We start from the raw sequence: 20,046 nt of genomic DNA, 5'->3' as shown, positions 1-20,046 counted from the left end.
GACTGCATGGGACTGGACCCAGCAATGATTTAACCACTATATTTTTTTGTGATATCAAGTAACTTTTGTTTTGTTTTGTTTTGGTTTTTACTTAAAAGTGACCCAAAAAATGTAAGAAAGACTGCCTTAAATTTCATGTAGAAACAAATGGAAGAACCATCCCACGGAGCTGTTTTGAGGGAACACGGGACACAAACATGGCAGTCTCCATGGCTGCAGTCGGAACTGCAGACAGGAGGTAACTGCGCGGGCAACAACAGGGTAAGTTGCCCAGGGCAGGCAAGCCTGTGGCTTTGCACGAACCCTTAAGGGCACCGGCTCAGGTCGCCAGCGGGAAGGAAGGCAGATGCATTTTTCTTTTCTCCTTTAGCAGAATTACACTGTCCTGCGTAGGCCCAGCACCTGGGTCACGGGCTCTCAGAGATTAGAGGGCTTCTGTTGGAGAATTTACACATAATTGCATTTGTCACTCACCTGCCTGTCTACAGTTCAGGACTGGAAATTCCGCAGGTCAAAGATGGTGTATGCTCACCGTGTATTCCTAGCAGGTGGCAGAAGGTCTGACAAATGCCAGGTCCTTGACAGTTGCTAAGTGGTAAGTTTGTGGGACAAAGGACCTTGGAGAAGGACTACCCGATTCTTTGTGGGGGGCCTGGGGGGTGGGGCTCAGGGCAATTTTAACAGTGACTGGGAAAGAGAGTGAGCTTGCTTTGGGGCCCTCCAGGGAGGCAGGGGAACTAGGGGCGGAGGCAGTTCCCTCCAGAACCCGAGAGGGCGGTGGCGGCTGGGCCTGGGGCAGGGACCCCGGGGGCGGCGGTGGGCCGGGGCGCGCGTGCAGGGGGAGGCCGGGGCCGTCGGGCGGGGGCCGCGGCGCGAGCTGCGCCCCGGGCTGGATCTCGGCGTGCACGGTCGCGGCTGCAGCCCCCGGGGCGGCCCCTCTCCCTGCCCTCCCTCCGGAACTGTTTTTCTGCCCTGCTCTCTGAAAGCCTTATTGATGGCTCAAAGTGAGCGCCTCAGCCCACGGTTTCCTCAGCCCCCAGAGCAGCTTGCATTTCCTCTGACGTGGCCTCTGTCTTCTGCCCTCCCCAGGAGCCCCGGGGTTTTTACATTTCAAATGCTCGACAGCTGGCCGAACTGCTGCTTCCGCCCGAAGAAGGGCCCTTTGCATTTCACAATGGCCGGCCAGTGGCGCCGGGCTATTTTCTCTCCAGCTGTGAGAGAGGCTTTTTCAAGTGACTGCGAGAAGCTGCTGTCCAGCTGCGGCCTCGCCCTCTCTCAGGCTCTGCATTCTAATCAGTGGCCGCTCACTGCCTCGTTTGTGGGGCTCACCAGATGCACCCCCGCCCCCAGCCTGCAGAGCATCCCCAGAGCCCTTCCGCTCGCTCAGGCAGGTGAGCCGGGGACTGACGTCACCGCAGGTGTGCCCTCGCCTGTCCCGGCCGAGGCTCCTGTCCTCCGCGGCACCCTGAGCCACAGGGCCTCTGGCCGACTGCTTACAGCCCGAATTCTGCGGTCCCGGAGAGACACACTGGGCTTTCCTGCCAGGGGCAAATGAGCCTGAACCAAGCGGGCAGGGGTCCCGATTCCGTCCACAGCTGGATGGCTTTTGGAGGAACCCAGCTTCTACCCTCACATCTGCTGCGCATTCCCCACTCAGCGCTTTTGTTCACTCTGCTCCCTATTTTGGAAAACCTTCTGTGTCATATACCATGACTGTCCCTGCCCGTGGAACCAATCCATCTTTTGGGTCCTGGTTTACCCGGCCTTGCCCTCCAAAGGCTTCTCTTTGACTAGCCAAGGTATCTCTCCACTGTATTTTGCTTCTCTTTAGAAAGAATAGCAACGATTCACAATCACTAAGTTTTCACTTCTTGCCAATTGCTCACGCCTTCCACACCTATTCATCTCATTTAGTCCGTCAACATCGGGATTGGTACAAATAGTCATTTTCCACACCGAACGAAGGCCCGACACTTGCAGTGTTGGCCAGGCACCGCAGGGCCATGACTGGTGCCTGGCAGCCGTGCGCCCTCCCCACGCTACTTAGGGCCACTGTCCTTCCTTTGGCTGATCTCCCTCTTCCATCTAGAATCTCCCTGAGGACTGGACCCTGGTGGGCCTTGAAGTGCCTTTCCTCACAGACATGAAGGGATAGATGAAGGGACAGAAAAGGAATGACTGGAAATGTACTGAGCACCGACCCCCATGTCAGAAAATTTAGTCCAAGTTTCCATGGGGAATATCTGATGTAACCCACCCAGACATCTAGCAAGGAGAGTCTTAATGTCTCCATGTTTTTATGGTAAATAATATTTGGGTTGTGCTGGACAGTAGGAAGGGAAATGTATTAAAGCTCCTATTCCTCACTTCTTGCTACTTATCTTGATCTAGTTCATGGGCTGCTCTCAAAGTTGGTTTCTTCAAGGGATGATGGACACGAACTAAATAGCCTCCTTCCCTTTTCATCTAGAATGATGCACTCCCAGACTAGAAGCCATAGCAGACTTTCTTTTATTTCAACATTGCTTTTCTGCATCTGAAACTTACTTACTCACCACAACTCAGTGAGACAATTATTGTTATCCTCAATTTACAAATGAGGAATCAAGAGAAAAGAATTAAAATGTCTATTAAAACCAAAGAAGGACACAAACTCATTCTAGTACACTGGCGTCCTCAAACTCATAGTCCTAAATTGGCCTAGTGACATGTAATACTTGGGCCACATGGTATCTTCTTTCATGAATATAAATTAATTAAAAGCATTTAAAAATTAGTTTACACTTTAAAAGTCCAGACGCCTGTCTCTCTGACCAAATAACAGGTGATCTAGCAACACTGGGGCTCCATTTACTCATGGCAACAATCTGTTGATACTGATTAATTCCTGACCACTATATTTTAAGGTGAGCTCTCCTGTTTCTCAAACTGCATCTCTAGCCTGGTTTACTGATTCACAATATCTGTCAGCCCCCTGAAGGTATTGACTTTGCCTCAAAAAGCTTCAAGAAATGCCATTCCTGTCAGTGGAACAGTCTGTGATATGCAAACAGTTGTCTTTAAGGGATGGTAACAAGGCCTCATTCAGTCAGAATCTGTAGCCCATGTCTCTCAAGCTCTGCATTCTGACATAGATTTCAAAGATCAAGCAGATTGTTACAGGGATCTAAGGATGCTTAAACATCAAAAATTAATCAATTATTAGAAAACCACATAATCATTTCCATAGATTCAGATAACTAGATAAAATCCAGCTCTCTTTCATAGAAAAAAATCCTCCGGAGTTGAACTGATAGTCTTAGCCATTGCAATATGAAAAGAAAAAAAGAAGAGAAAGTTATTAGGATTTAAGTAACAGTGCTCACTTTCACAGCACGTAGACTAAAACTGGAACAAATATAGAGAAGATGAGCATGGCTCCAGAGCAAGGATGACATGCAAATTCACAAAGTGTTACATATATTTTTTAAAAAAAAGATTTAAGAGACAAAATGCAATTCAATGCTCTTCAATGCTCTTGATGCTCTTCGATGCAAATATGTTTTTCATAGAAAATCCAATATAATCTATGAACCATTAGTACTAATGAGCAACCTCACCTATTCAATTCACTTATTTGACAAATATGTATTCAGTGGGAGTGTGGCTATTCTTGGTATAGCAGATACAGCAGTGAGTAATATAGCAAGTCCTGCCCTTGTGCAGCTAATCTTTTAATTTAAAAATATTTACAGTATGTCTCACAATGTCACATGTTCTAGAGAACAATAAAGCACAATAGACTGACTGATGTATTCTTTTAAACATATGTGGTGGTTAAGGAAGGCCTCAGTTTTGAGAGGACATCTGAGTAGAGCCCTGAAGGAAGTAAGAGATCTAGTGGCTAGCTGGGGGAGATCACTCCTGGCGGGGGGGGGGGGGACAATGAGCACAAATGTTCTAAGTGAGAAGCATGCTGGGCATGCTGATACGTGCAAGGAAGTCAGTGAAGCTGCACACGCCAATGGAATTACGATGCCGGATGAGGTTGGGGAAGTAATTTAGGGCCAGATGACATAATGCCTGTAGCTCCTTGAAAGATCTGGCTTTTACCCTGAGTGACATGGGGCTCCTGGAGGGTTTGAGGCAGAGTATTGTCTTACAGGATCACCCTGTCTTCTCTGCTGAAGTAGAAGGCAGTGAGTGCAGAAGCGGGACATCAGTTAGGGGTGACTGCAATAATCAGGGAGAGAAAGGTCTGTGCCTTGGACCAGAAGTGACGCTGGAGGTGTGAAATATGAATAACTCCTGACTATTCTACAGGAGGGGATAACTGGCTTTGTAGTAGACTCAGTGTGGTACCTGAGCTTTTAATGTATAATCTGGAAGAATGGAACTTCCATTAACTGAGATCCTGAAGACTGCAGAAAGGAGTAGGTTTGGAGGAGGTGGGGAACCAGGAACTTGGTTTTGCACATATTCCTTCTGAGGTATTGACGTGGTCAGTTTGGGCCAGGCTTATGCTGTGGTGACAAAAACAAATCTCAATGGTATAAATCACAAGTTTCCCACTGAGGCCATGCCCATCAATTCTCCAAGACAACTGCTTTTTATGCAATGACTTAGTGACATGGCTCTGCCTTTTCTACTCACAGTCTTCACACTCAATGCTGAAGGGAACGGCGAGATTGGAAAAGTGGGCAGGGTCCTTGTAGCATCTCAGCTTGTGGAGTGCAATGGATGCAGGGGTCCGGTGCCCAGAATTCCCCATGAGGTCTGAAGCATTCATTATTCTTGCTGTTGTAGAGCTGGGTACCAATGGATCACCCTACGTGCCTCCCCATGGATTGTCTCCTATAAAAAGAGCCATCCTGCCCAGGGAATTATCCTCTCCCTAAAGTGGCCCACTTCCAGTGACAGCTGACATGGGGGAACACAGGCAGCTCTTGACTCAGTTTGGAACAACTCTGATGGTCCATCCCAGCTCCAGAAGCCCTCATGGGGTCAGCTAAGGCTCTGTTTTTATTGAATTGCAGTGAACTTTTCTCAAGTCTCCCCTCCTCATTCCCCCCTTACAGGCGAGTCCCTGAAGGTCTGGTCCCAACAACCTTTTGCACCAAATCTCTGTGACTCAGCTTCCCAGGAAAACCTAGTACATGTTACATAGTTCTTATTTCCTCGATGAGTAGTCACATTCTCCCACCTCAATGAAAGTGTTATGAGGTAGCTACACTTGTGGTGAGCATAGTATAATGCACAAACCTGTCAAAATACTACAGTGTATACCTGAAACTGATGTGACCTTGTGTGTCAACTATACTCAAGATTCTTCTAAAAAAGCACTATGAGAAATACAGTGTGAGCCTCGAAGAGAGATACCATTGGTGAGCACTCAAAATACCCATCATCTATTCCTTTTAGACATCTAACAAGAGGCAGTAAGTGAACAAGTGGATATATAGAAAGTAGACTTTGGGGCTTACGTCCAGACTGGAGATAGTAATCTTGAGTGATATTTAAAGACTCATATCAGATAACATCTCCTAATAATTGGGGCAGATAGAGAAGAGCAGAGGTGTGAGGACTGAGCTCTGGGCACATGAACATTTAGAAATCTAGGAGATGAGGAAGAACCAGGAGAGGAGACTGAGAAGTTGGAGATATGCCTGTGCTATGTCTTAGGACTCCTCAAAAATTCTCACACTGTACACAAGGAAGTATGTTCACAAATGGACATTGAGCCATTTCTTTTTTTCTGTGGAATAATGGAAACAACCCAAATATCCATCAACACAAGACAGGACAAATAATTTTAGCAAAATCATAAAATAGTATAGAATATAGCAGTTAGAATGGATGGAATTGAGTTGTATGCATTAATATGAATAAATCTCAAAAACATAATGTCAAGCAAAAACAGCAGATTTAATTATCATACATATGATATGAAACCATTTATATGAAGTTTATTTTTTTTAAGATTTATTTATTTGACAGAGAGAGAGAGAGCGTGCACAAGGACTGGCAGGCAGAGGGAGAAGCAGGCTCCCCGCTGAGCAGGGAGCCCAATGAGGGACTCCATCCCAGGACCCTGGGATCATGACCTGAGCTAAAGGCAGATGCTTAACCGACTGAGCCACCCAGGCGTCCCTGAAGTTTAAAAACATTCCAAACGATACCATATATTGCGAATGGACACCTGCCTGTGTAGTAATAGTATGTCATGCATGTGGGCAGCTGTGCATTCTGCAGTGGGGGACAGAATGGGAGTAAGTTTGCACTCTGATATGTCTGTTGCCCTCTGCTATTACTGTGAAGTCCTGAAATGTTTTATATAAAAAGATACCTTCCCATCTTGCTGTTATAAAGCACATAAAATATTACTACAATCAGGTTTTTAAAGTGTCTTTTGTAACAACTGCATGTAAAGAAATCAATAGCTGGGAACTTCGATTTATTTGGCTCTTGCTAAAGCATCACCACCACCGTAACAGCAGTGTGATAATAACAATGAGTATAATAATAGCATGCCACTGTGTTAGCCTACATTGTGACCAGAACCGTGCTGGGCCTTTCTTAGGCATCATTCTACTCAATCCTCACCATGAGCCCAGAATAGAGACGATTATTACCCCTATGTTTCAGATGAGGAAACTGAGGCCTGGAGACAATGAAGAAATCATGCCTCACAGCTAAGAAGTGGCAGAACCAGAATTCGACGTATCTTAGTTTGACTCCAAATTAACTATTCTCACATGCAGTGCTCCGCCGTTTTCTCTGCCCAGAGCACATGTTCAGTTACTGCCTATAAATAGAAGTGAGCCAGAACTGGCAGACTCGGAGAGGCCAGTAAGAACAGCACTTATCTGGAGCCCATCTTGCTTCTCTCCTGTCCCAAGTGTTGAGCCGCGGAGTGGCAATATGGACATCATCAGATCTTCTTGCCCAAGTCCCCAGGGTGATGAATCCATTCCTGCTCTCCTCTCCCCATGCTGCATATTTCTTGGTAACAGAGGGTGTCACAATTCTCATGCTTCGTCTTCTGGGGAAACGAATTTAATTCAATTGAACTGAATTTAAAATCGCAGATGGGAATGACCTCCGAGAAATTCATTTCAATCCCCTCAATTTACAGACTTACAGGAAGAGGCCAAAGAAGTTAAGAGCCTTCCTCATGATGAGAAGCTTCCTTCACGAAAGGAGCCCCGGGATTCTGGACTCCATTGGCTCAGTAGAATCACCTGGTGAACTTTAAACAATTCTGCTACCTTGGCCACACAGCCAGACCCTCTGATTCAGCTGGTCTGCGGTGGGACTTGGCATTGGCGGCTGCTTCATCTCCCCAGGTATTTCTGATGTGAAGCCGTGGCTGAGAACCCCTGCGTTTATGCTTCCTTCCCCTGGCACGGTCTCAGAGGCTCATCTTTGATCTTGTTGGCCGGGAAGCTGTGACGGGGGCCATGCTTCTCATTTTGCCAATAGGAAAGGGATGGGTCGGAAACAAATTGAGTAGCGTTTGCTTTTCAAAACCTTCCTGAGGTCCACAGAAGATTCTGTCCTGTACTTTTCATCCACATACAGGTCTTCCATTATGTTAGTTTCTTCTTTAGTGCATTTTGTTAAGAAGTAGAGAAAGGGATAAAGCACTATTTTTAGCAGCTACAAATGGAATGTATTTGAAAATAATGGCGGTTCAGAATTTTAAGGTTCTATTTCAGAAATACACACAAGCCTAACTTCAGTTACTATAATGTCTATTTTATTTAAAGCAGGGTCATCAAACTTCCTGTAAAGGGCAGATAGTAAATATTTTATTGATGTGTGTGTTGCAACTACTCAACTCTCCCTTTGTAGCGCGAAGAACTTCCACAGATGAGACATGAAGAGGAGGGCGTGGTTGTGTTCCAATAAAAGTTTATTTAGAAAAACAAGGGTGGGCTGAGTTGGCTCACCACCAACCTCTAAAGTATCAGATTGAAAGAGATAATGTCTGGTGATGGTCCAACTCTTACGAAAGCCAAAATATAATTAAAAAGCATTTCTTAGATCATGGAGGGTTTCTGAAATTAAGAGAAAATTCTCCAATGTTGTTTTAATATTGTACTCGTCGATCCAAAGTTTTGTAAGACCCCAATAAAAAGAAGCACAGTCTTTGTTCCAGTACCTTTTAAGTACCTTTGCACCTTTTGAGCACATCCTTCCTTCAGTACGATTTATACATGTTTCTCTTTTTCATCTTTGTAAAGTTTTAAAAAAATAGCAGAAGTAGGCTGCTAAACTCCAGAGCAGTCAAATAATTACTTGGAAAATGGAAAGGCAGTGAACACCAGTCATTTCATGATTTCAATTTTATGACTGCTTCATTACAGAACATACATGCATAAAACTCTCAATAGACCTACATCATCTGAACCATAGCTTTCGGTTTCAGCCCCAACCACTGCCACTTACGAAAGCCTGGCCTTGCTTGAATTAGGTCTTCGAACAAACCTAGGAAAGTAGTTGCTAGAACAAAGAGAATTCTTGGTGTGTTCTAAGCGTTGCTCTAAGATGTTGGAAGGAAGGGAAATGCCTTCCTCTTGCTATTCCTTCAGCTTCTAGACACCTCTCTAAATTCTAAGAGCATCTCAGGGCTACATGGAGCTCTTTAGGAGTAGGATAAGGTAGTCTTAGAATCCTGTTATGACCTTCCACTGCAACCCAGCAATCACTAAAATGACTATTCACATTTATACCAGTAAAGGGCCACCATCAAAAGGCAAAGGAGCAAAGAGCCAGAACTACCCAGAAGGAATTATCGGGAAGCATTCCACATGAAATGCAATGTTCAAGGCATGAAAAGGATTGCTCCAAAATATATTACCCCCTTTGAGGATCTGGGGGGAGCCAGCCACAAACTCATTCAACCACCATAGGCCAGAAGCAGATCAAAAATGGAAGCTGCAACGTCATCTGGTGGAATCCATGAACAGACCGGACCAGACTTCTGGACACTCTTCTGAGCAAGCGAGCAGACCTTTGCACTCTCGGCTACATGTCTTGCCCTTGGCTCCTTGTTGTCACTTCTGTTTACATCATGGCAATTTTCATTTGTGTTTTCTCTTCTGGTTGTTTTTAACGAACAGAAGTTGAGGGATATTTATTTTCAGAGAAAAGTTGTTTTTATAATTAAACCCTTTCTTTCATCCTCTCAATTAAGTGGTAGAAGTGCAAAATTAAATGAAGAGAAGCTATGGTTTGATCCACAGAATAACGGGTAAGCCAGAGGACCCAGAGTTGTGCAAACTTGGGTTTTAATCTAATTTTGTCACTTACTGAATATATGACTTTTGAAAGTTAATTTAATTCTCTAAGCCTTGGCTTCCTCTTCCAAAATTTGGGAATATTAGCACATAGCTCAAGATTGTTGTGTAGCAGTCAGGCAAAATGGGTAATGTGCTTAGGCCCCGGCACACTGTAGTCGCTCAGTAAATGAAGAGATAGTGATGATGATGATGATGATGATGATGATGATGGCGACCATGGCAGTGACCTATCTTTCTAAGAAGTGAAGTCATCCTGTGTAGCATAAATGCACAATGATAAGGATAGGATAGATTGGCAAAGACACAATCATTTCTGAGTCTCTTTTTCATCAAATGGTTTCAGAATGTGGTTTAGGGTGACTTTCTTGAATGACAGACTCCACAAGCATATTCAAAGTAAAGAATGTCAAAAAGCCTACCCTAAAGCTAAATATAGGTAATTGTACTTCGCATAATCTCAGTGTTTTCTCACTTCCTCCCCATTCTAAAGTCATGGATTGTCAAGAATCAAATGTCAAACCAATTTATTGAATTCTCTGGCAGCAGGAGGAAAAGGTTTTATAATCTGGGTGTTGCTTTAGTCCCAGGAAGTCAACCAGCCGGCCACGAACCCTTGGTTATAGCATTTATATCACTTTTAACGTCCCTGAGTGGTTCAGTCAACAACTCCAGAGAAATGAACCATACTCTGAAATATCCACTTCCTGTGAACTGTACACTGTCCCATCTCTACGTCAGTGTTGCTGAGCACTAAGATAACTATGTTGGTTTTAAAGGAAATACTCTCTACTTCATGGCAGTAGAAAGGGTTTCATAATTAGTGGTATTTTCCAACAACCTTTATTCACTTATTCTTTTATTACACATTATTTTTGAGATTCTGCTATGTGCCAGATGCCCTGACAGGCATGGGGGAGGAGCTGGGAAATAGGCTGAGATTCCCATTTCATACACTAGTACTAGTACTTGAGGAGGAGGGATAATATAAGGAACATACTCAGCTCATTGTTTCAATAGTTGGCTTTCAATACGTGGTAGGTCTTATTAGTGTTAGAAAGATTCCTTGCTCGAGGAATCTTTGACTCTCTAAGCTCTATCATCTACCCACCTTGACACAAAACAACAGGTGAGGGAAAGAGGAGGAAAAATCTGAAAGCAAAGGGAATAATGTTCAGGTACGGTCAAGATTGAGAAAACATGCTGTGGGAATCCAGATATTAGAAAGAGAACCAGCATGGGGATACACATGTTCCAACATTCCTCTTGTGTCTTCTCCCTGGACTGAAAACTCTTCTGGACAAGGGATTAATTGCACAATCATTGATGAGAAGAGGGGCTGAAAGCAGACTGGAGAGTAGGTCGTGCGACACTTCCTCTCACCAAACTTTCAGCTCAGCTCCATGGGCTCACCTAAGTGCAAGGGATCCTGATAAATGTAGTCTCTCTCTCTCTCTCTCTGTGTGTGTGTGTGTGTGTTGAATTACTCTATGGAGAAAAACTGCCCTGGGGAACTGCCAACTTCTAGCAGAATATTCGTGACTGAGAAGAGCAAACCTTTAGTTAACCTTTTAAGAGACGGGGCTGTTATAATGGCGTATTCTATCTTAACTAATCAAATGTCCATGCAATATTGTTTAAAGTGTTAATTATATTACTTTACATTATTAATTAATATGAGTTTACATTTCCGCAGGGTCTTAGAGCTTGCATCAGGCTTTCCTAATATTTAGCTTATGTAACTTGTACAAAAATACAATTGTGGGTGCAGATACTTTTGAGATGTGTTCTACAAGTTTACTCAACATTTATGAATTAATAGCATTTTACTTTCTGAGTTAGCGTAACTTCTCTTTGTGGGATGTTCATGCCTGACCCTATATGTTTTGCCCTATTGCTGCTTTTCATGCCCTCTTATGTGATTTTAGTAGGCAAGATCTAAATTTAGTTTTATTTGTCAAAGTAAATTGTCTCAGAATGAGAACCCCAGAATCTCCCTTCTGAGTAAGCTATTTAATATTTAACTCTTAACCTACAGAATGTACAGTCTTTATTTTCCATCAGAAATATCCCTTCCAGAGTAATTCAGATTACTCCCCATCCTCTCGGCTTTAAGAGTGGCTCTGTGGCAATCCTTGGCTTCTCTAGGTTTTCCTTGACTTAATCTGTCTTTCTTTTCCTCACTTTCTACCTACATAGCACTTAACCCTGACTTGATGGCCACAGGGAAATTATAAATTCCAACAGGCAGGTAACTGAGTTGATACTGAGGACCCTGTATCTTAGTCCCACCTGCTGATAGCCCCATGTCCAATTCAGCAGAAGGCAGGTCAAGGTCTACATTCCACTCATTTCTTTACTAAAATTATAGAACTAAGTTGATTATCAACTAAGATTTCTCTGTATATCAAATTCTCTGGTTATAATCAATATTTAGAGCCTTGGGGAACTGAAAATCTGTTCAAATCTTGTAATCAAGTACCAAAAAGAATTCATAGTTAACATAAATTCAATATATACTATGAGCTGCTCTATACGCCATGCACCTTAATACATCACCTCGCTAAACAAATTTTCTTATTACTCTCCTTTCATACTGGGGGAACTGAGGCTTGGAGAGGAGAGAAGCACGTTCAAGGTCATTCATGGAGTAAGCAGTGAAACAGACAGTTGAATCTAAGTATGTTTGATTCCAGAGCCTCAGCACTTGACCCTTATACTCTGCTGTAAGCAAATACGAATGGCTGTTATGTAGGCCCTTGCGGAAACTGATAAAATTAACAATTCTCATCAGAAGCCAGGTCATGTGTTCTGTCCTTTCCTGGAGCCTCTTTCGTACAGGCATTGGTGGTCTCTCCTTATATGACTTGTCACTGGTCCAGCAGGCCCTAAGCATCAGGGACCTCTGCAGCTGACAGTCCGACTCACCGTCCTTCTGGAGATTCAGTTGGTGAGGAAAGTGTGATCCCATGTGGACTCAGCTTATTATCCACACCCAACAGGAAGCACGAGCCTCATGTCTGCATCTATTCCGCTTGTCCCCCAAGGCTTGTGGGTCATGCGGAGATGGGCCCAGGTGCACGCTGTGCACACCTGGGTCTGTGTCGCAGCTAAGAAACACTGGGGGCAGAAAATCTCAGTCGTGGAAAGGGGCTTCTTGCAAACCTGCCCAACTTTGCCCCCAAGGGACATATTAGCTTTATTATCCTTCTCAGAAAGCAAGTCTGCCCTTTGCCCTGGAGAGAGACACTCACTTTCATGGCTGCTACTTAAATGTTTTTGAGACATAGTCTGAGATGCATGAAGTTGCCATGAACTAATGCCTTTTTTTTTTTTAAAGATTTTATTTATTTATTCGACAGAGATAGAGACAGCCAGCGAGAGAGGGAACACAAGCAGGGGGAATGGGAGAGGAAGAAGCAGGCTCATAGCAGAGGAGCCTGATGTGGGGCTCGATCCCATAACACCGGGATCACGCCCTGAGCCGAAGGCAGACGTTTAACCGCTGTGCCACCCAGGTGCCCCATAATTCCTGATCACTTAAAGGACAAAATGTGCCCAGAAGCACACTATTCTCATGCATGTGTCCGTCTGCTGGGTTGTCATAAGCATCTGCATGGATCAAGCTTCCATCCTCAGCCGGGAATGATGAGACAACGTGGAGAATGAGTGGGTATGTTACGTCCCCACAAGTCCTCCAGAAGGCTTGTCTTCTGGAGCATCTGGTCTGAGTGTAAATTGGTATAATCCATTTGGAAAATATTTTGTAATATGAACAAAGAGACAGAAGTGTATTGATACACACTGAGCAGAAATTCCAGGTCTAGGAATCAATCCCAAATGAATAATCCAGAAACACTGGGAAAATTTACATAAAGAGATTATTTATAATAACAGAATGGAGATCATAATCTAAGGAATAGGAGAATAGATAAATTATGGTGCATTTTTGGATGAAATATTATCTTTATTTAAAATGACGGTTATGGAATTCTAACAAGAAAAACATCTATGACATAATGTTATGGGAAAATTAATGTTAAAACTAGGTACATAATATGAGTACAAATGTGGTGAAATGCCCACTCATAAGAGAAAAAAGCTAGAAGAAAATCCACTGAAGATTTGCTAGGCACTCATGGAATTACACTAGTGGAAGCAAGAATGATTTTTTTTTCTCTTCACTATTCTCCAAAAATTTTAGACACATGGTTAGGTTTTTTTAAATGGAAAATATGTATAAGGTTAAAAAGAAAATATAATGATACATTAGTGTTATCAATTAAATATCAATCTCTAGATTTAAATCAGAAACAATCAAATATCAAGCATTTTTATTCTTTCTAAGGTTAAGTCCTTTCATTGGTTAAGTTTATTAATTAGACTCTCTTCCTTAAGACCAAGCATGAATGGTGTGGGGACAGACCACCTGCCCACCGTTGGGTGGAGACACCCTTCATGGGACAGGGCTTGACTTTCCTTTCCCTGGATTCCTCCCTTAATCGGGAAGAACACCCCTCCCCCCCAACCAAAGGATAATATGCTAACGCTTACAAGTACATCAGGGTCCTTAGACATTAGAATTAGCTCCCACTCACCTCTCTGGACCCACCCACCATTACGCACTTCCTACTTTCCTCCCATCCCCATTACTACATCATACCCTGAACTGGACCTACTGGGATTCTTTAAACTCTTAGAATGTTCTAGGCTCTTTGCCTCCAGACCTTCCCACCTGCTATCTGGTCTACCTGGAGCTCTGCCCTCCCAACTCACTTTCACCAAACTAAGTCCCATGAATGATCAGAATCGTTTTCTCTAAGAAGCCTATAGAAGCTGCTAAGTCTGGATCTGGTGCCCTGCTCAGCTCCCTTAGCACCACTGTTCTGGGGCTCCTCATCCTCTGTGTGCTGACAAATGCTTTCAAGAGGCCAGGAGATTTTCATGGGGACTATCCTGGAAAATGCCAAAATTTGATTCAAGAGGTAACAATTAGCACCCATATGTCACTTCAAATTGTTAAGACTAGGGAATGCAGTTTGAGGATCTGGCTTCTATTGTTTTGTGATTTCATAAAAGCCCTGTTTATGTCCTATGTAACATTTATTCTAAGAAAAGACTTGATCTTGGATGTTGCAGTGTCAGGTGGACTTCACACTGAGCAGGTCGTGGGGGGAGCCCCCAGAGCATGCGGACAGAGTGCTCACACATGGAGTTTTCAGGGGGAAGGGAATAATCCAAATCCAAGGCGCATCTGGTGGTTCCCATGTGAGAGGAATTAGATCGCTGCTTTCTGAACCTGAGACATGCGGTTACCAGCTACGCACTTGCTTTCCTTTCTATTTAAATCACTTTACTGTAATGTGTTTCGATTTCCAATCTAAGTTATTGTTTCATACTACTTAGGTAAACTTTCTTGTTTTACATTTTTTCTTTCTTAGAAATAAACTTCTCCCAATATCAAGTGTTAAATTAGCTCAAGTTCTAGCTGCGGTAATCGGGGTTTTGACAAATCCCTGAAGTATGTATTTCAAACTATGAAAAAAATCCACCCTGGGGCGCCTGGGTGGCTCAGTCAGTTAAGCAGTTAATCATCTGCCTTTGGCTCAGGTCATGCTCTCAGGGTCCTGGGATCCAGCCCCACAGCAGGCTCCCTGCTCAGCGAGGAGTCTGCTCCTTCCTCTCCTTCTGCCCCTCCCCCATCCCCGATGCTCATGTGTGCTCTCTCTCTCAAATAAATAAATAAAATCTTTAAAGAAAGTCCACCCTGAAGTTACGACTCTGAGTGAACAGAATGAATTCTCTGAGTGAAGGGTTAGTCACAGGACCCTAGCACTTCTCCTGCATCGGTGATTCACAGCCTAAGGGGTGGGAAGGAAGGAAACACTTGCTTTCTTATGTAAGTGCCACGACCCTTCTCATATCCTGACTTCCTCCTTCACTTGGCTGAGGATTTCTGACCCTTCCAATCCGGAATACATCACGTCCTACAGATAAACTGGATGGAACAAGGTATAATCTAAATCTATTTTCAAATGGAGAATTAGGTGAAATCACTGATAGCTTAAAACATATTTTAGATGAATTCTATTAAATTGACAAAGATTTTCTAAAGTTTTTCTCCAGACTAAAATATCTGTAGGGACATTTTTGATTAGAAAAAAGATAGATACTATATAAAAAACTTTATTTTCTGTTGGAGATTTTTTAAAAAAGATTTATCTATATATTTGAGGGGGGAGAGGGGCTGAGAGGGAGGGAGAGAGAGCCCCAAGCAGACTCCCTGCTGTGTGCAAAGCCAAACGGTGGGGGTGGGGGTATCTTTCCCATGACCCTGAGATCAGGACATGAGCTGAAACCAAGAGTTGGACACTCAACGGACTGAGCCACTTAGGCTCCTCTGTGATGGAGATTTTTAAAAGATCTTTTTGTTTTTTATTTCATATCACCATTTATTTTTTTTTCAAAGATTACCCATTACCATGGGCTCCTATTCTTTGGAATTTGCAAGGAACTCAGCTGGGAGGTTTTCAGGCCTTATCTTACCCAACTGACAAGTTGACCTGCTACACAACATCCTCAGACCCGGCAAGCCCAGGGATACATAGTTTTCTCTTTGACCCCATTTTCTTAATAAAGAAATAAGTAGTGGGGCTGCCCTCATTGTCAAAGTCCAGGACTACAATCCTAGTGGTGGAAATGGAAGATTATTTGTAGCCTGCTCTTATGTAGAGTCCTGTCTGGTGTGCACAAAAGAAACATTTCCAAGGTCTTAGGTGTTTAATGCTACAAACCATGTGGGATTACAAAGGAAAGGAGCCACAAATATTTTTGACCAATATGGTGACTATAGTGCATTTCCCAAGGGACTGTCTGCAAATGTATCTGAGCTAGAAAGGCTCTAAGGCTAGTCACACAGGGTACATCAATGGTTATTTCATCAGAGAGAGCCTGGCCACTGGGTATCAGAGGGAACGGTGTTCTGCCCACCATCTTTCCTGCCCATGGCTGAGAAACGGCAGGAAGGACTTTTGCTCACATGAGTGATCTGAGCTGAAGAAGCTAAGCTACCTTCTAGAATAGAATCCATATTGGCATGTCAATCATTTCTGTGTGTGTGTTTTCTTTTTGTTGCATTTTCTCCCTTCTGAAGAAACTTGCCATGCGGTATTTAAGGTGACCTAACTCTCAACTAGAACATTCAGTGTGGTTTATCTTTCCACCTACGTGCAACTCGCCTTGCAGACTTGACAGGGATAGATCAGCCCCGTGGAGGAGCAAACAAAAAACCAAAAATACCCTCCTCCAAAAAATACCCCACGGTGTGAAACTCTTTCTGAGAAAGAGTGGCCTGTTTCCTTAAAGTAGAAAAAAAATAACAAAAATAGATTTTTCTTGAGACTCTTGTTTACTCAGATGATACCAATTCTGTTTCTAGCACAACACGACTGTAGTTGCTACCCAGAGATTTTTAGAAAGTCAGATGGGTGTGAATGCAGTGGAGTTCTGCCGTGAGTGAGTGAGTTGTGCTTCTCACATCTCTTATTAGAAGGTAAATGCATAATTATATGGCACACTCATATAAGAGCAATAAACTTTATGGGGGTATTTATAAAACAGTATGTTTACATCAATGGTGCTATACAAGTAACAAGTAATAATAACATTGTGAAGAAAATTAGCTCCTTAGATGCATAACATTTAATATGCAGCCCTGTATAATTAATATCCTGGCAATTTAATGTGTTACTCATTTTCTTTTTTTTCCCTCCCCTTTACTAGGAAGAAAGAAACAGAATTTGTTTAATTTAATACAGCATTTTCACGGTAGTATAAAGCCAAAACGTTATCATGCTAAATTAATCTGATTTCCTATCCCATAACTTTGAAACTGGGCAGGTTTCTTAACCTACAGTATGCCCACTTAGATTTGTAAATATTGTTACTTCATTGTTGTCGTTTTATCTCCCATCCTGCTAGACACCCTCCAGTGCACAGGCCAGCCTCCACAACAAAGAATTATTTAGCTCAAAATGTCAATAGTGCTGAGGCTGAGAAATCCTGAATGAACTCACTGATCTTTAAAGTCACCCTCCTAGGTAGGGATTCTTAGTCTCATTGTGAGCATAAAAACACTTGGGCATGGGTGAACCAAGAGATTCATCCGAGATAAAATTGCACCGCATGAAGTAAAGGCCTTGGGGCTCCTGAACCCAGGTCTTCAGGTCTAAGCCCCTGTGCACCTGCCTGGGGCCTCCTGTTTCTTGAGTCCTGCTTGCCCTGAGAACTTAGCATTGGTTGCAGCAGGCGATATGTGTGCTGTTATAAAAGTGTGTGTGCTATGCGCTCCTCGCGCGTGCACCCACGTGTGTTTTCCCGACATTCAGAAACTGGTCCCTGAGAGGGCAGACAGGTCTGATGAAAGGCAAAACTGAAGAAAGCCACATGCCTCTCTGGCCCCGCCCTCCCAACGCCTCTGACGAGGTAGCCCCCTAGAGTCCATCCCATACCGGCTCATTTCCTGGCCAGGCCACTTAGTCCCGCCCACCAGCAGATGGAAAATATAGGCCGGTCTCCACCTCAGCTAATCAGGAAGCCTCTCGGTCAAGGCCACATGTGCATGCGCTCGTGGGAACGCTCCCTGGGCCTCTTCAAGTACTACTAATAATCTTACAGTAATAATGAGGAGGTGTGCCTTTTGCCCAAAGAGCCTCCAGAGCTCCTCCAAACGCGCGCTTGTCGAAGCTGCCCCAAGCCAGGGCTACATGCTGGAAGGGCTGGCGACGAACCACCTCCCCAGGAGACAAAAGAAGAGAGAGCTGGTGGCGTGCTCGTCTTGTGGTCTGCAGTAACGCGGCCCCCTCCTCCGTCAGCGCCACCCATGGTAATAATGCTCTTGCCTTTTCATGGCGCATTACGTTACCGGAACACACAGAGAAAGGGCCCTTCCTCTTCACGATTTAGCTGTCACTGTCACCACTTAATAAACAGTTAAAACGCAGTGAGTCAGACTGCAGGTGCCAGTTTGGCCTGCTGATTGTCAAATGGACCCATCCCAGCTAATTTAGGTCCTCAACGGCCCCACTCAGGGTGCCTCAAGGCAGGCCCGATGCCAACGCGCCCTGGCAAGTTCCAGGAGTGAGGAGGGCAGGAAAGGCCCATGAGAAACCGAGCTGGGCTTAGTGGCATCCAGGTGTAAGTCACGTGGGAGGTCTCCGGCAGGGGGAGCCGCACGGCTCTGAATCAGTAGGTGATTTATGTTTGATGCTCTGAGCAGTGTCCCTTCTCCTACAACGTCTGGGGGCAGAACACCAGGCTCTGCCATGTGAGCTGTCTAACTTGGCACACGAGTCTCTCCACACCTGCTGTGAAGACAAGAGAGCCTCTCGGCACCCCCACCGGTTCTCCCTGGATGGCAATCTACTGTGTATCTGCTGGCCAGGTGGTCCAATCATCACTCAGGATGAGGGGCCCATTCACTCATGCAGTCTCTTAGGTTACGCAGGGAACCTTCGTATGTGCTCTGGGCCACACTCTGCCATGCCTAGTGGTTCATCAAGGATGCCAGGGTGTGGTGATGGGCATCTGCTGGTAATTCTATGAATGTTAAATGAACCTCACAAGAACCATTCTACAGCATCCCAATGACAAAACCCACCAACGGCCCACGACGTACCAGGTACTATGTGTGGCTCTGGGGACACTCAGGGGACAGGCATCATCCTCGAGCTCGGGTTGTTCAGAGGAAACAACTAGTTACACATAATAGTAAGATGCTATATGTGATTCTTGAAGAGAGAAGGAAGGTCCATCACTGAAAACTTGGAACAGATCTGGAGCTGGTAGCAGAGAACACGAACCACACATTGTACATGACTTAAAAACTTTAAGACTCTGACTAGCAAACAGATGTCCTTGTTGTGGAACATTCTGTAAGCATTGTGCTTATCACCCCCATTCCCAGGCTTTGCGTCCACACCTTTATCTTAATGCCATATTTATCATTCTGGTTATTCATTTTCCAGCTTATTTTAGGTCACAACATTACCCTGGCACTGGAGTTTCCCGCATGCCCTGATACAGTATTCTTTAGACCCAGCTCAAGGGCTGTCTCCTCCTGGAAGCGTCCTCCTGCATCCTCCAGGATCATGTAGTCTATACCGAAACACCACACATTCTTACTTGCACCATTTTTTTTAAAGGTTTTACCTATTTATTTATTTATTTGAGAGAGAGAGAGAGAGAGAGAGAGAGAGAGAAGAGCATAAGAGTTGGGGAAGGAGTAGAGGGAGAGGGACAAGCAGACTCCCTGCTGAGTGCAGAGCGCGACACTGGGCTGGATCTCAAGACCTGTGAGATCACGACCTGAGCCGTTATAAAGAGTCGACGCTTAACTGACTGAGCCTCCCAGGTACCCCTTACTTGAACCTTTTTAAGGCACACATCACTTTGTATCTTTTATTATGTTATAGGAATTAGGCTTATTGTTGAACACACTGTTTCATCTAGTTCATAGTATAATCAATCATCGGAGAGTATTTACTTCCAGAAAAATGACAAATAGAAGTATTTGGATCCATTTTTGGTGAGATCTAAAGCCTTCCATTACTTCAATACCCCACCTGCCCTTCCTGCACCCCATCCTGTGTTCTCACCCCCTCCGCCTGTGCTGCCCTAGCATTCTGAAGACGCACCTGTGAGAGCCCTTTCCACACTATAGCTTATGTTCTTGTGCTTCCCTCTCTCTGATGAGACGCGAGTCCTA

The 20,046-nt window shown here is 44.2% G+C and overlaps 1 long non-coding RNA gene and 1 other non-coding gene across 2 annotated transcripts; both read left to right on the top strand.

Moving 5' to 3' along the window:
* The first annotated feature begins 338 nt into the window (after window positions 1–338).
* On the top strand, window positions 339–9,674 carry LOC103657607. The gene is made up of 3 exons (XR_566912.2): window positions 339–595; window positions 7,115–7,325; window positions 8,718–9,674. It is a non-coding gene; the product is annotated as an uncharacterized LOC103657607 (long non-coding RNA).
* LOC121101129 lies at window positions 3,358–3,465 on the top strand. The gene has a single exon (XR_005833075.1). It is a non-coding gene; the product is annotated as a U6 spliceosomal RNA (small nuclear RNA).
* Window positions 9,675–20,046: the final 10,372 nt, after the last annotated feature.

Source organism: Ursus maritimus, unplaced genomic scaffold, assembly GCF_017311325.1.
Source record: "Ursus maritimus isolate PB19 unplaced genomic scaffold, ASM1731132v1 scaffold_6, whole genome shotgun sequence".
Lineage (NCBI taxonomy): Eukaryota > Metazoa > Chordata > Mammalia > Carnivora > Ursidae > Ursus > Ursus maritimus.
Note: the sequence above shows the minus strand (reverse complement) of the source record. Positions and strands in the feature narration are given on the sequence as shown.